Source organism: Odocoileus virginianus, chromosome 12, assembly GCF_023699985.2.
Source record: "Odocoileus virginianus isolate 20LAN1187 ecotype Illinois chromosome 12, Ovbor_1.2, whole genome shotgun sequence".
NCBI classification, from domain to species: domain Eukaryota; kingdom Metazoa; phylum Chordata; class Mammalia; order Artiodactyla; family Cervidae; genus Odocoileus; species Odocoileus virginianus.
Genome location: NC_069685.1, coordinates 34,605,208 through 34,617,942, shown reverse-complemented (window position 1 = coordinate 34,617,942; position 12,735 = coordinate 34,605,208). Strand labels below are relative to the sequence as shown.

At 36.5% G+C, this 12,735-nt stretch overlaps 1 protein-coding gene and 1 pseudogene across 2 annotated transcripts in view; one reads left to right on the top strand and one right to left on the bottom strand.

Moving 5' to 3' along the window:
- Nucleotides 1-12,735, bottom strand: part of FSTL5 (follistatin like 5) — an 874,271-nt gene that overhangs the window by 40,373 nt on the left and 821,163 nt on the right. The gene's annotated exons all lie outside the window — the stretch shown is intronic.
- Nucleotides 8,250-8,851, top strand: LOC110148120 (translocon-associated protein subunit beta pseudogene; annotated as a pseudogene).

Genomic DNA, 12,735 nt, shown 5'->3' with positions numbered 1-12,735 from the left:
TGCACCTGTTACCTCAGACATGAGAATAAGATCATCAGTTCTCATAATGGGGGGAGTTTAACTGACTAAAGTCTCAACTGCTGTGCTTTGAACTCTACAGCTGCCTTTGTGAAATGATCGTGTGGCCCACAGGCTTCTCTGAGCCAATGGCTGAGTCTAGTCCTTACAGTAGTAAGTCAGGCTCATTTCTACTGACGTGAGCCATCTCTACGTGGGGGTTTTGGCTCCAGGACTTCTGATGGCATTGTTAAATCTTCCTTAGGCTCCATGGTAGTCTAAGATGCTTCACTCAAACTATTTTCTTTCTGACCGTTATTCTTCACTCAGGCTTACAGATGCACCATGGGTAGACATGCACCCTAATCAGAAATGCACCATGGACAAATAGACACCATGAACAGATATGCACCATGGACAAACAGACACAAAGGATAGACATAGACACAATGGATAGACATAGACGCAATGGATAGACATAGACCCCATAGGCACTATGGATAGACAGAGATATCATGATCATGGGCAGATATATCACGGGCAGACAGATCTCTCAGCCCTGCCTGGCTGTCTCCCCATTTGTTTTTACAAGTGTTTCTCATAAATTTCTTGCACAATGCTTCATATCTACTTTTCAAAAGACCCAGAATAAGACACATGCATATAAACTGTACATAAAGATAACCTCTGATTATAATAAGTCATATCATGACTATGACAAATTTTCAACAAAAGCAATGAATTATTATTATTTAAGAAGTTCAGTTTTCATAGTAAACAATCAAAACTAGCCCATTCCCTGGCAACTGTCAGAAATGCTATTCAAATTGGTCAATGAATACAATGCTTTATACTTGTACCATACAGAAAAAACTGGACTTCCTCAAAGGAGTCAGAAAAGCTTTTTAAAGTTTGTTTCATTTTCTGAATGTAAAATAGGCCTTCCATGTTTTATTATGTACATGTGCTTCTGCACATGCTCTTTCATCTATCTAAAACAACCTCTGTCATGAATCTCCCCTTGTTTGGCTGATAACTTATTAAGATTTAACTTTTTGTTATGGTCTCAAGGTAATCATGATTAAGAGAAATTCTACAACAAATGCAAGCGAAAAGATGTTTACTTGTCAAAGGAAGGCAAAGGCTTAAGAACACATCTGTATGGAGTCAAAACTTGATACAGAGGACACACAGCAGAATGCTCTAGTTGGAAGGGCAGTTCTACCAGTCCTCAGGTCCCCATAAGAACATGCAACTGCTGGTGATACCCCTTCAAATCTGGTAAAGATCTAGAAAAATCCTTCTGTTTCTGCTTTTCATTCTCAAGGGATCTGCATTCTTTCCCATGTTCTTCCAAGTGTTTAAACAATTTTGGCTATTGCCTGCTTGCCTGGTGTCAGAAACTAAGCATTTTTAATGGTTCCTAGAGAAGGGGTGAGCTCATTTTCAATTTTCTGGAAAAACTATCCACCAGCATTTTCATGTCACAAGCTTTACATTCTGGTATTTCTTCAAAATCCACTGTACACTTACTGCTACTGCTACTTCTTCCCTGACTTCTCCAAAATGGTTGCATTCTATCTTTCTCTTAGAAATGTCTTGATGCTACATCTATTATAGCACTTACCATAATGCATCAGACTATGTTTATATATTAAACTATTTTACTAGATTTGGAAGACTTGAGGGTCAGTCCTCATTAAAACATATGTGTTAAAGTTTTCTCTATCAGCTCTGTCCATCTCAGCCTATATTTGCCTACAGATGATCAGATTGAACCTGTCAAAGAATTGGGACATTTTACTCTTTCTTAATAATTAGAAGGATTAACTCTTACTTGAGACAGAAAGAAAGTAAAAGCTTTCCCTGAGTAATTTCAGTCTTGCAGCAGAAAGTTCCTGAAATAGTTTCAAATAACTTCTATTAATTAAATTCAATCCTTCCCTTACTGAGCATTCTAAATTGGCACCATGTACCAGGCAATGTGCTAAGTGTTGGAGTAGGAATACAATAACAGACAATGATTCTGTTACTCAGCACCTGACTCTGATGGTGAAGGCAAATATGTGAACAAATAATTTTTGAAAAATCACTTCTGCTATCATAAAATGTTCATGGAATTCTATGAAAGTATGATTTTGATGGGCTGGAATAAACTTAACAGAGGAGATCACGTGTAGAGACAGTGACACATAAGAGAGTCTAGCATAGTAGAAGCCTAGTAAGCAGTGTCTAAAGCACAAGATGAATATTAGGAAGTAGCAGCTAGCAAGCATGAAAAGAAAAAAATGGAAAAGAACTAGATCATAAATGGGCATAATCCAATGACAATTTCATTTAAAGTTAATGAGGATTATTACTATCTTGGAAGCATTGCCTTGGTTCTAAATGCAATATAGTAATTGAGACAGTTAGACAAATAAGAATATACATTTTTGTCAGCAGAATTTAGAGCTTGTCTTGATCTTGTGAAGTTGGGGAGTGACGTGGAGGGTGAGCCGTCCACACGGAAGCAGAAATCACTCTGCAAGATTCGGCCTCCAGAGGAGTTGTTGCTCAGGCTGAGCTTAGATGTTGTGAGACAACAACAAATAAGACAAGCTTAACGGGATGAGATTGAGATGGAGGATTGCCGCTGCTGCTGCTAAGTCACTTCAGTCGTGTCAGACTCTGTGCGACCCCATAGAGGACAGTCCACCAGGCTCCCCCGTCCCTGGGATTCTCCAGGCAAGAACACTGGAGTGGGTTGCCATTACCTTCTCCAGTGCGTGAAAATGAAAAGTGAAAGTGAAGTCGCTCAGTCCTGTCCGACTCTTAGCGACCTCATGGACTGCAGCCCACCAGGCTCCTCTGTCCATGGGATTTTCCAGGCAAGAGTACTGGAGTGCGGTGCCATTGCCTTCTCCTGAGATGGAGGATTATACATTGCTAAATGGGGGCTTTTTTTTCTTTTTTTCTCATGTTGATTTAGGACCAATGATAGTGAAGGCAAATCGCTCCCTCCAAGGCCCTAGTACATCAGGGCTGCTCAGAAAGAGAATACCAGGCACATGTGCAAAAGTTGCCTCAATAAGGAGAATTGAGTTTCATCAGAGGCAAGGAAGGTGCAGAAAATGTTGGTAGAGGTCTATGGATGTAAGGGAATTTACCTCAAATAGCTGTTTGTAAAAGTGGGATAATGTTAAGACATCTGAGGTAATTTCCTGCCTAGAAGTCCATCTGAGATTTTTCACATTTGTCTTTAAGTGGGCCAAAGTCTCTACTTATTTTTTTTTTATATCTTATGTTCATAGTGTACCAGAGAGAAAATAAAAACCACAACTTTGAAATAAGTGAGCAGCTCATTGCACTGATTTGCATTGGTGGTGAAAATGAATACACCATTCAACAAAATACTTTAAAATCTTTCATATGGAGGCTTCTGATTGCCCTTTTATTTCTTGTTGATGATAAAGAAAATAGGCTGTCCAGTTATCATTGTATATAGCTATAGAATGATACTTTTCAAAGTCCTATGAAAAAAATTCATAAATGTCTAACTAACACCAGGGGTTATTTTTCAGTTCTGCAATTCATAAATGTAAATGAACAAAAGATAATTGAATTGAATTAAAATATATCATTACTGGACTAAGTTTCAAAAGTAAAATTATATTGATGGATCTACATTATGAATTAACTACCATACTCCAGATGCTTGAATTTTTTACAGAATAGTTAATTATCATATAGAAAGCAACACTTTGAAAAGAGATAAGCAGTCTATTCTGGTACAATAGATTAGAAACAAAAATCTGTTTTGTAGTCATTCCTTTCTCTCATACTTGAAATATATCCTTTCTAAGACTTATGCCAGTAACATTTCATAGTGAGGACAAATATTATTGATCACAGAGTATTTAACTCACTGGCAGCTATGAAGGAATCTCTCAAATGATGATGAAAATCGGGAATGAGCAAGCTTGTTTTCTACTGGAAGTGATTTAAGCATTAAACACACATTATAATCAATATAATTTAGTTGATTAAGTATAACTCAATCAATTGATTCAAAATCCCCTCTTTTTTTTTTTTTTTTGCAGAGAACACAGTGAGACTGATTACATATCTGGATATCTTAATAATGTATTTGTTTCTTTTCTCCCTATACTATAATATGCTATTTTTTTTTATAGATTAACAAAGAACATGTCTCCAAAAATGTCTCATGAAACAAGAAACATCAGAAATGTATCTAAAATACAAATAATAGTTCAACATCTTTCCACAAAACAGAACAAAAAGAGATTCGCAGTAAGCAAAGGCAAATCGTAAATAGAGGTCAGTGTGTGTATATGTGTGTTGGGGGAGTGGGTGGGTAGGGGGCATGGAGTGTCATCAGCCAGCAGAACCAAATGTTCAGAAAGACTCAGACTCAGCATTCAAACAATACTGTGTCCGTATACAACCCAGTTGAAATTTAATAGCAGCATAACATTGAGAAAGCTTACAAAGGATGAAATATTGCCTTGCAAAATTAAATGTTTAATAAAGATCAAACATTTGTGAAGTGATTTAAAAACTATATGACAACTGGTAGCACAGAGGCACCAGTCCGTTAGAACACATGACAACCTATGTACATCTGCTTAACAGAAGCCTTGATTATTTAATACACATACAGCCGAGCTATGTAAAACATATGTACACACAGGGTAATTGAAACTGATTGACACTTTCAAGTTTGTATTAACCAAAAATTAATTTAGATATGCACTGAGTTGTAGAGCCGCCCTTTTGTGCATCTAAGAATTGTGCCAGGAAAGTTCTCAAAGGAATGGCTAAAATGAGTTGATTCTGACATATGTCAACAAGTGATTAAAGATGGATTATTGTCATTTTCAGAAGCTGCAGGTCCTGACAGATACAGATAATGCCAAACAGTACAATATCTGCTTGTATTATTTGTCTTGGCAAAGAATAAGGTGGCTCAACATGTCATCTCACAATGACAAGGCTACTTTTTATTTTATTTTTTCCTTTTTTAAGTAGCAAAAAGAACAGCTAAATATTTCAGAGAACACACTGCAAATGAGCATGTCATTACTGACTCTGCAAGGAATTCACCAACATACAGATCTTTGTTCCTTCCATTGTTCTGCAGAGAACACAGCAAGAATGATTGCATATCTGGGCTTCTTGACAATGTATTTGTTTTCTTTCTCACTCCACCCACAGAAAGTCTCTGACAATCTCATTTACGAACAGAATGGGTTCTGTCTTGTTTTCCTCAAGCTGTTCTGAGTTTTCTAATGAACACCCTTCTATGCTGGTGATTTGTTCATTCTGTTCAAAATAACTGACCTCCTTCAGAACCTGCCAGATGTCACCTTTTGATGTCTTCTTATTTTGTAGATTCTTACCTTTACCACATTTTCCTTTCAGCCTTGAGGAAATGAAGGTCTCTATCATGGCTGTGATTTCAACCATTAATAGTATTTTATTTTAAAGGGTCTGAGATGTCTTACACTATAGGATTGACATTTACAGTGGTGCATATTGATCATAACAGAAATAACTGTGATAGCTTATTTTTTTAACTGATATTCCTAGTCAACTGAGTAATACATTTTGAGAATGTTCAAGCCTTTTCCTGCTTGGTAGTCAATACATAATAAGCATGCAGATTTATCTTGACTACTTTGATAGTAACATTTCAAAAATTCCCCAGTAATCCATTTGACAAGTATTTATATAGAATTCTTCCATGTGATCTTTGTTACAGAATGTTTTTCCTCTAAATTTTTTTTGGCCAAAGATAAGACTCTCAACAGAGCTCACAGCAGTTGTGTAAAGCATCATTGCTCATGACTGACAAAAAAACAAACAAAAAAAGAAAAAAACCCACAAAAACAAAAAACAACGAACTATTCTTGGTTTTGAGCCTCTATTTCCTGTTTGCTAAAAAGTATGATTTACTCTCTCTACAGCACCAATATTAAAATAAATAAACAAGCCTTCCTGAGTTTTATAAGTCAATTACTAAATATACTAAACATCAACTGCAGATGACTTTGCTCTTAATTGTGTTACAATTTGATAAATTCCATCTTAAAAAAAAACGAATTACTCTTTTTTGAAAAATATTAGTCGTGGAGTAGGTAGCATTCTAGTTTACTTATAAATTTTATCAGTTATTCAACATTGTTGTACACTACATTGATGCTAAATTCAAACTGAGGAGTCTAATGAAACATCAATGAAATACTTCTAATTAATGATATCTCTAATGAAATATCAACTCCAATATGCATGCTTTGAACCAAAAAATGTATTGAGAAAATGTCTCTAGAGCATTTTCAGAATGGCATGAAAGACATAAATCTCAAACAAATAATCTAGGAGATTTATAATGAAATCTACCTGAGAGAGAAGAAAACAAAAAAAAGATTCTTTAGACTTTAGAAGAATGACAATGTGTCCCGCCTTCAAGGTTTCTTCAATCACGTATTTTAGTTAAATCCTAAATGACATAAAGGCTTCCCTTTAAGAACAGGTCCTAGTAAATTTTCTCCTCTCAGCATTTAGAGAAGATGAGGATTAGTGCAAGCTGTAGAGATGGATGCCCAGACTGAATAAGTGAATCACCCCATTTATAACTGCCATAATCTAAGGAAGTCTGAGAAAAATTCTTAGATGGCAATCTTACAGGTTTGGTGTTACCCTTGAGCTGACTCAAGTAATCAAAAAATCTTCAACTGAGCTGCCTCCATACAATGTTACACAAGTAACTGACACATGTTGACTCTCTTCCTGCACAGCACAGAAGGCCATGGGGAAGTTTTCAGCAAGCTACAAACTGGGCAGTTTTTTCTTTTATGAGGACTCACCATGCCAGATAGACACTCAGAGAAACGTTACTAAGTGCAGCATTTTTTTTAACAAATATTTACTGAGTGTTCATTAATGTAACTACTTTAGAGACAATATGACTCCCCCCAAATTTTTTTTTCATCATCCCAAGGGAAAAAGAAACAGCATTTGTTTATCACTTACTATGTGCCAGGAACTACGTAAAATCCTACAATCAACAAATAGTGTGAAGCAGGTAATATGTGTATTTTAGACATAAGGAAACACAATATTAGACTTTCATTTTAAATAATAGTATATCCAATACAAATATCTTAAATGAAAAAAAAAAAAGAGAGAGAGATCTCATAGAGGAAATTCTGGAATGAGCTCAAATATAGCTGAAATTTGCTCTACAGTAATGTAATCATCACTCATTTTTTTTCCCGTTGATCTATTGGTTTTGCATCTTCTCTCTTGGTTTCAGGTCTAAGCTTCATGTGGTGTAATAATAGCTATTGTAGCTCTAAATCCTCTAGACAAATGCACACAAAAATCAAAAGTCTCTTTCTCAAAGACCTCAGCAAAATGGATGGGTTCTGAGAGGGCTACCTGCCCGTGTTTGAATTAATTATTGTGGCCAGAGAGAATTCGGAGATCTATTGGTCTAAGCCTCTGTCAGTTGCTTCACCTCACCAGTTAGTAAGTGAAGAAACTTATGCAAAATTGAGACCTAATACTAGGGCAGGAAGAGCCTCTAGCAAACGAAAGTGCTTAGAATCCCTCTGCAGTAAGTGTGATTCACTAAATTTAAATCTATGTTCTTACGGGTTCTTTTTAAAAGCAATTTAAAAAAAATAATGCATAAGCATATTTACAAAACAGAAATGGAATCACAGATTTGAAAACAAAAATATATGGTTACCAAAGGGGAAACATGGGGGATGGAGGGATAAACTAGGAGCTTGGAATGAACATACACACACTACTATATAAAAATAGATAATTAACAAGGATCTACTCTATAGCAAGGGGAAATCTACTCAATATTTGGCAATACCTTATATATATAAAGAGTCTGAAAATGAATAGATACATGTATACGTATAATCAGATCACTTTCATTATACCTGAAACTAACAATGCATCATAAATCAACTACATTCCAATAAAATTTTTAGGACAATTTAACTTTTATTAACTCTAGTTCCATACATATGTATAAATGAAACAAAATCTAGCCTCAGTTTCCTATTGGAACATAACATCGTGTCTGTCATGTGAATAATTGAAGCTTAATACAACCACATGAAATAAACAAATAAACTTGCTATGAGGCTGAATGCCTTTAACAAGAAGTACATTCCGCTTGTGATTTTGGCAGCTCCCAAAAGTCTGGGGTGGTTGGGGGTAGAGTGTGCATGCTGAGGCTGCTGGAGTTTGTGGTGTTGGTTCTATTTGCCGTCACACAAGCAGACAAAGTAGCCAGGCTTTGGCCTCGATATCACCGTTGAGCAGATGTGCTGTGGAAGGGGAGACCTGAGCTTTCAATACAACATCTACAGTGTTGGCTCAAGTGCTACGTGAGATGTGGACTTGCCTGATGATTCCTTCCTTCCAGAAGACTTCAGCATTGTCTTGGGAATAATCAACATTAAATGAGACCGGGTTACTCCTGCTAACAATGTCTCTCACGCCGTGGCCCTGCATCCTCTCAAGGCTGGTTATTTCAGCTTCACCTCAGCAACTATCCCTTACCTGACCCAAGAGGACAGGCCCATAGTGATGGACTTTACCAGTGCTCCTGAATGGGGAGGAATCCTGGCTCAGCATGAGTTGAATTGGAGATTTTTTCCCCCATTTCCTGGACTGGATAGGTTTCCGGGTCATGACTCTCCAAATGGGTATGACCCTGCAGTCATGATACCCCAGCAAGAGGAAATAAGACACCCCCCAAAACCAGAAAAGAACTGAGTGGTGCTTCTGTGGCCCTCCCTTCCCCAGAAATCCAGGTGCTTTCTAGACTCGCAAGGGTATCTCAATGTCATCTCTTCTCCCTTAACCCTTGGCCACGTTCTCCTGGGTCCTGCCTGCTCTCAACCAGAGGGAAGGATCCTGTGGGAGTCTGTGAGAGCCTCCGTGGTTCCATCATGAAGCCATACAAACAAGAATGCCTTCAAAAACTACCTTGATCCTTAGGCCCTATGGTGTACCGCTGATGTGTTCTGGGGTATGTTGCTAGCAATGTGAACTCTCTCAGGGGTCCAGGAGCAGGCACTTTGGAGACTGCCTGATACCACCCCCATCCCCTGCCCTCCAGGCTCAGAAGAGAGGGGAAGATAAGATGAAAGCTGTGGGATCCTAGGAGGCTACCCAGTCTCTGTGCTGGCTTAGGAAAACTGTTACCATGTGGGGTATTCTAATAAAAACAAATGCCACCATGGGGTGGGGGTAACAAAAAAAAAAAAAAAAAAACCAAGAAGTAAATTCGAAGGAAAATGCTATCATAAATGACAAAGGAATAGAAAAAGTTGCATGAATTTGAGAGTGTTTGAGTTTGGCCAGGAGATTGATATAAATTAAGAGGATCCAAATCAGGATCAGAAAGAGCATTTTAGACAACATGAATAGTTACATGGAAACTATAAAGTACAGATTCTTTTAACTTACAATGTGGTTATGGAAATAAATACCACAAGTCAAAATGAACTGAATAGCCCTAACCTCCAAAGAGTATAGCTTAATCTGTGAGAAGGAAAGTGTTAGTTGCTTAGTCATGTCCTACTCTTTACAATCTCATGGACTGTGGCCTTCAAGGCTCCATTGTTCAGGGTCATCCAGGCAAATTTCCCCAGACAAGAATATTGGAGTGGGTAGCCATTCCCTTCTCCTGGGGATCTTCTTGACCAAGAGATTGAACCCAGGTCTTCTGCATTGCAGACAGATTCTTTACCGTCTGAGCCAGCTGAACTTAAAAAGGTTCAGAACACTTAAGTTTAACCACAGTTGGGCAAAATCATCTAACACAAAGCCTATTTTATAATAATGTAAAGAACAGACTTGTGGACTCTGGGAGAAGGCGAGGGTGGGATGTTTCAAGAGAACAGCATTGAAACATGTATATTATCTAGGGTGAAACAGATCACCAGCCCAGGTTGGATACATGAGACAAGTGCTCGGGCCTAGTGCACTGGGAAGACCCAGAGGGATTGGGTGGAGAGGGAGGTGGGAGGGGGGACTGGGATGGGGAATACATGTAAATCCATGGCTAATTCATTTCAATGTATAACAAAAACTACTGTAATGATGTAAAGTAATTAGCCTCCAACTAATAAAAAAAAAAAAAAGGTTCAGAACACTTAAGTTTAACCACAGTTGGGCAAAATCATCTAACACAAAGCCTATTTTATAATAAAGTATTGAATATCATATGTAATTAATTAAATATTATACTGGATGTGAAGAGAGAATGGTTGCAGAATGGTTATGAGTGTGTGAGTTGTTTACCCGCAATGATGGTGGGGCTGACTGGGAGCTACAGTATCATGAGAGGGGATTCCACCATGTATCACGATCCTGGGAAAAGAGAAACACTTGAATTATGTTTTCTACTGAATTTTTCTCACTTTCACTCCATCTAATATTGAAAAATTGTTAGTCAGTCTGGATAGGGGCTACTCAGGTTCCCTTGAGTGGACCATAGTATTTGTGCAGACCAGTCTTAGGAGTTAAGCCTGCTGAAGGCAATAGATTCAACATTGTTCATTATTGTTGTTATTATTATTATTGGCTACACCTTGTGGCACATAGAACTTCCCTGACCTGGGAGAAAACCCAGAGTACTATAATGTCTTACATTCTAAGATAGTGCCCTCTGCAGAGGAAACATCAAGTCTTAAATACTGAAACACCAGGGAAGTCTGGCTTCAGTATGCTTTGAACTTAAACTATATGAGATAGAAAATATGTTAAGGTTGCATTCCTTCCAATGCAAAGTTGTATCACCAAAGCTCTGAAGTTAGTAAGAAGAGTCTAATGGTTCTCTGGTGAATTGAAGTATGGAGAAAATAAATATGGAGAAATAGTAAAGGAGTAGTAATTTCGTTAGCAAAGTGAGAGGGATCAACTTAGGGCTGGGTCTAGAGAAAGAAGCACATGTTAATCAACAGATATCACAATGTTAGACAAGAGCAAAGAACAAAAAACAAATGCAGGGTCTGCGGAACTGAGTTTTGTTGTAGCTGAGGTACACAGAAGCAAGAGATGGGGATGTTTTATAAGTGACATTAGGATAATTTGCAGAGCACGTTAGCTAGATTTTACTCGGAAAGTGAATAAAGGACTTGAGTTCTATAATGTATTGAGTGCTAAGGCACTGAATTTAGACAGAACAGAGTTTATAGCTGGTTCCAACACTTATTAGTTAAGTGATTCACCATGTGTAGAATAGGGATAAAAGTTTATGGAGCTGCTAGTTTTAAATGAGGGAGTGCATAAAAATTCTTACTTCATTGTCTGGTTTATAGTAAGTGCTCAGTGTTTGTTAATTACTATTAAGATATTAGACAATAACTATAGTAATAAGAACAAAACTACGCCTATGCCATACAATCTGAGAAGGTGTACATGATACAGCAACTCAGGCAAATCCAGAAAATTATACTGTAACTTCTATATTAAAATAAAAATAGATTATAAGGAACCACTTTAAATGATTCTTGTGCATAGGACAATAGGAAAGTTAGACATTACTGATGAAACTGTTAAACAACATGAATAAATGGTAGTGGATTTCCTGCATTTCCAGAAAATTTCTCAAATGTCTGGTCTACTTTTCCTTAACATTGTTGCTCCTTTATTTCTTGGTAAAATATGAATTCATTTCTGTGCATGCCTAAGGAAATCTGGAGTTTATTATAATATAAAGTCTGAATATCTATGTTATTCACTTCAAAGACTTAAATAAAAAAATTAAGACATTTTGTATTTCACTTGTATAAATACAGTAACAAAAACTGTTTCTCTGATGAATTTACAATTTTAATAATGGCTTTATGAATGAGAAGAATAAATACAATTTATCTCCTTCCTATAAATCCAAATGTTATAGTGGTTCCAAAAGTGTTTTCAAATTTTAGAAGATGGTAAAAATGGATCACTTTGAAATTAGACAAGGGATAGAAGAGGTACCAAAAGGATTATCAGCATATCTTAATTTCATGTTGGTAAGGTACAGATTGGATTCAGGAAATAAAAAATGTATTAAATAGGTTAATGTAACTATTTTCATGAGGTTGCTGATAATGATGATATCAATGAAGCTATTTATTAATTCAAAAAAACATAAAATGTTAAGTTATGGAAACAATGTATATCTCAAATAACTGTTGCCAAACGGTTTATATTCCATGTTACTTCTGTTTATTAAAAAGTCATTTGTGTCCAAACAAATGTTTTTGAATTAGATCTCTTTACTTCTCATTGTAAATAAAAATTTGGATGGAAGTAGAGATGTTTTAATGTTAAAAAATGACAAGCAAATTAAGTTTACCCAAAATCAGGAAGGCATATTTAGTCAGTATTAAGATCCATGTGCTGCAGTCCATGGGGTCACAAAGTGTCAAACACCTAGCAACTGAACAACAGCAGTTAAGATACATGTATCTATGATCTATTGAAACATTTCTCAAAAGCATTTTTATATAAATGAATCATTTATGTTCAAGTTGTTTTCAGGTATCAATTAAATGAGTTTTGTCTTTTTTTTTAATTAAAAATTATTGAGTTCAAAACATTCTGATTTTTTGATATAAATTCAACAAAGTTTTACAGCAAGATTTAAACAACATATACTTTAATTAAACAAAAGCAATGTTTCCTTTTACTCAAATTGATTAATAATCTTGA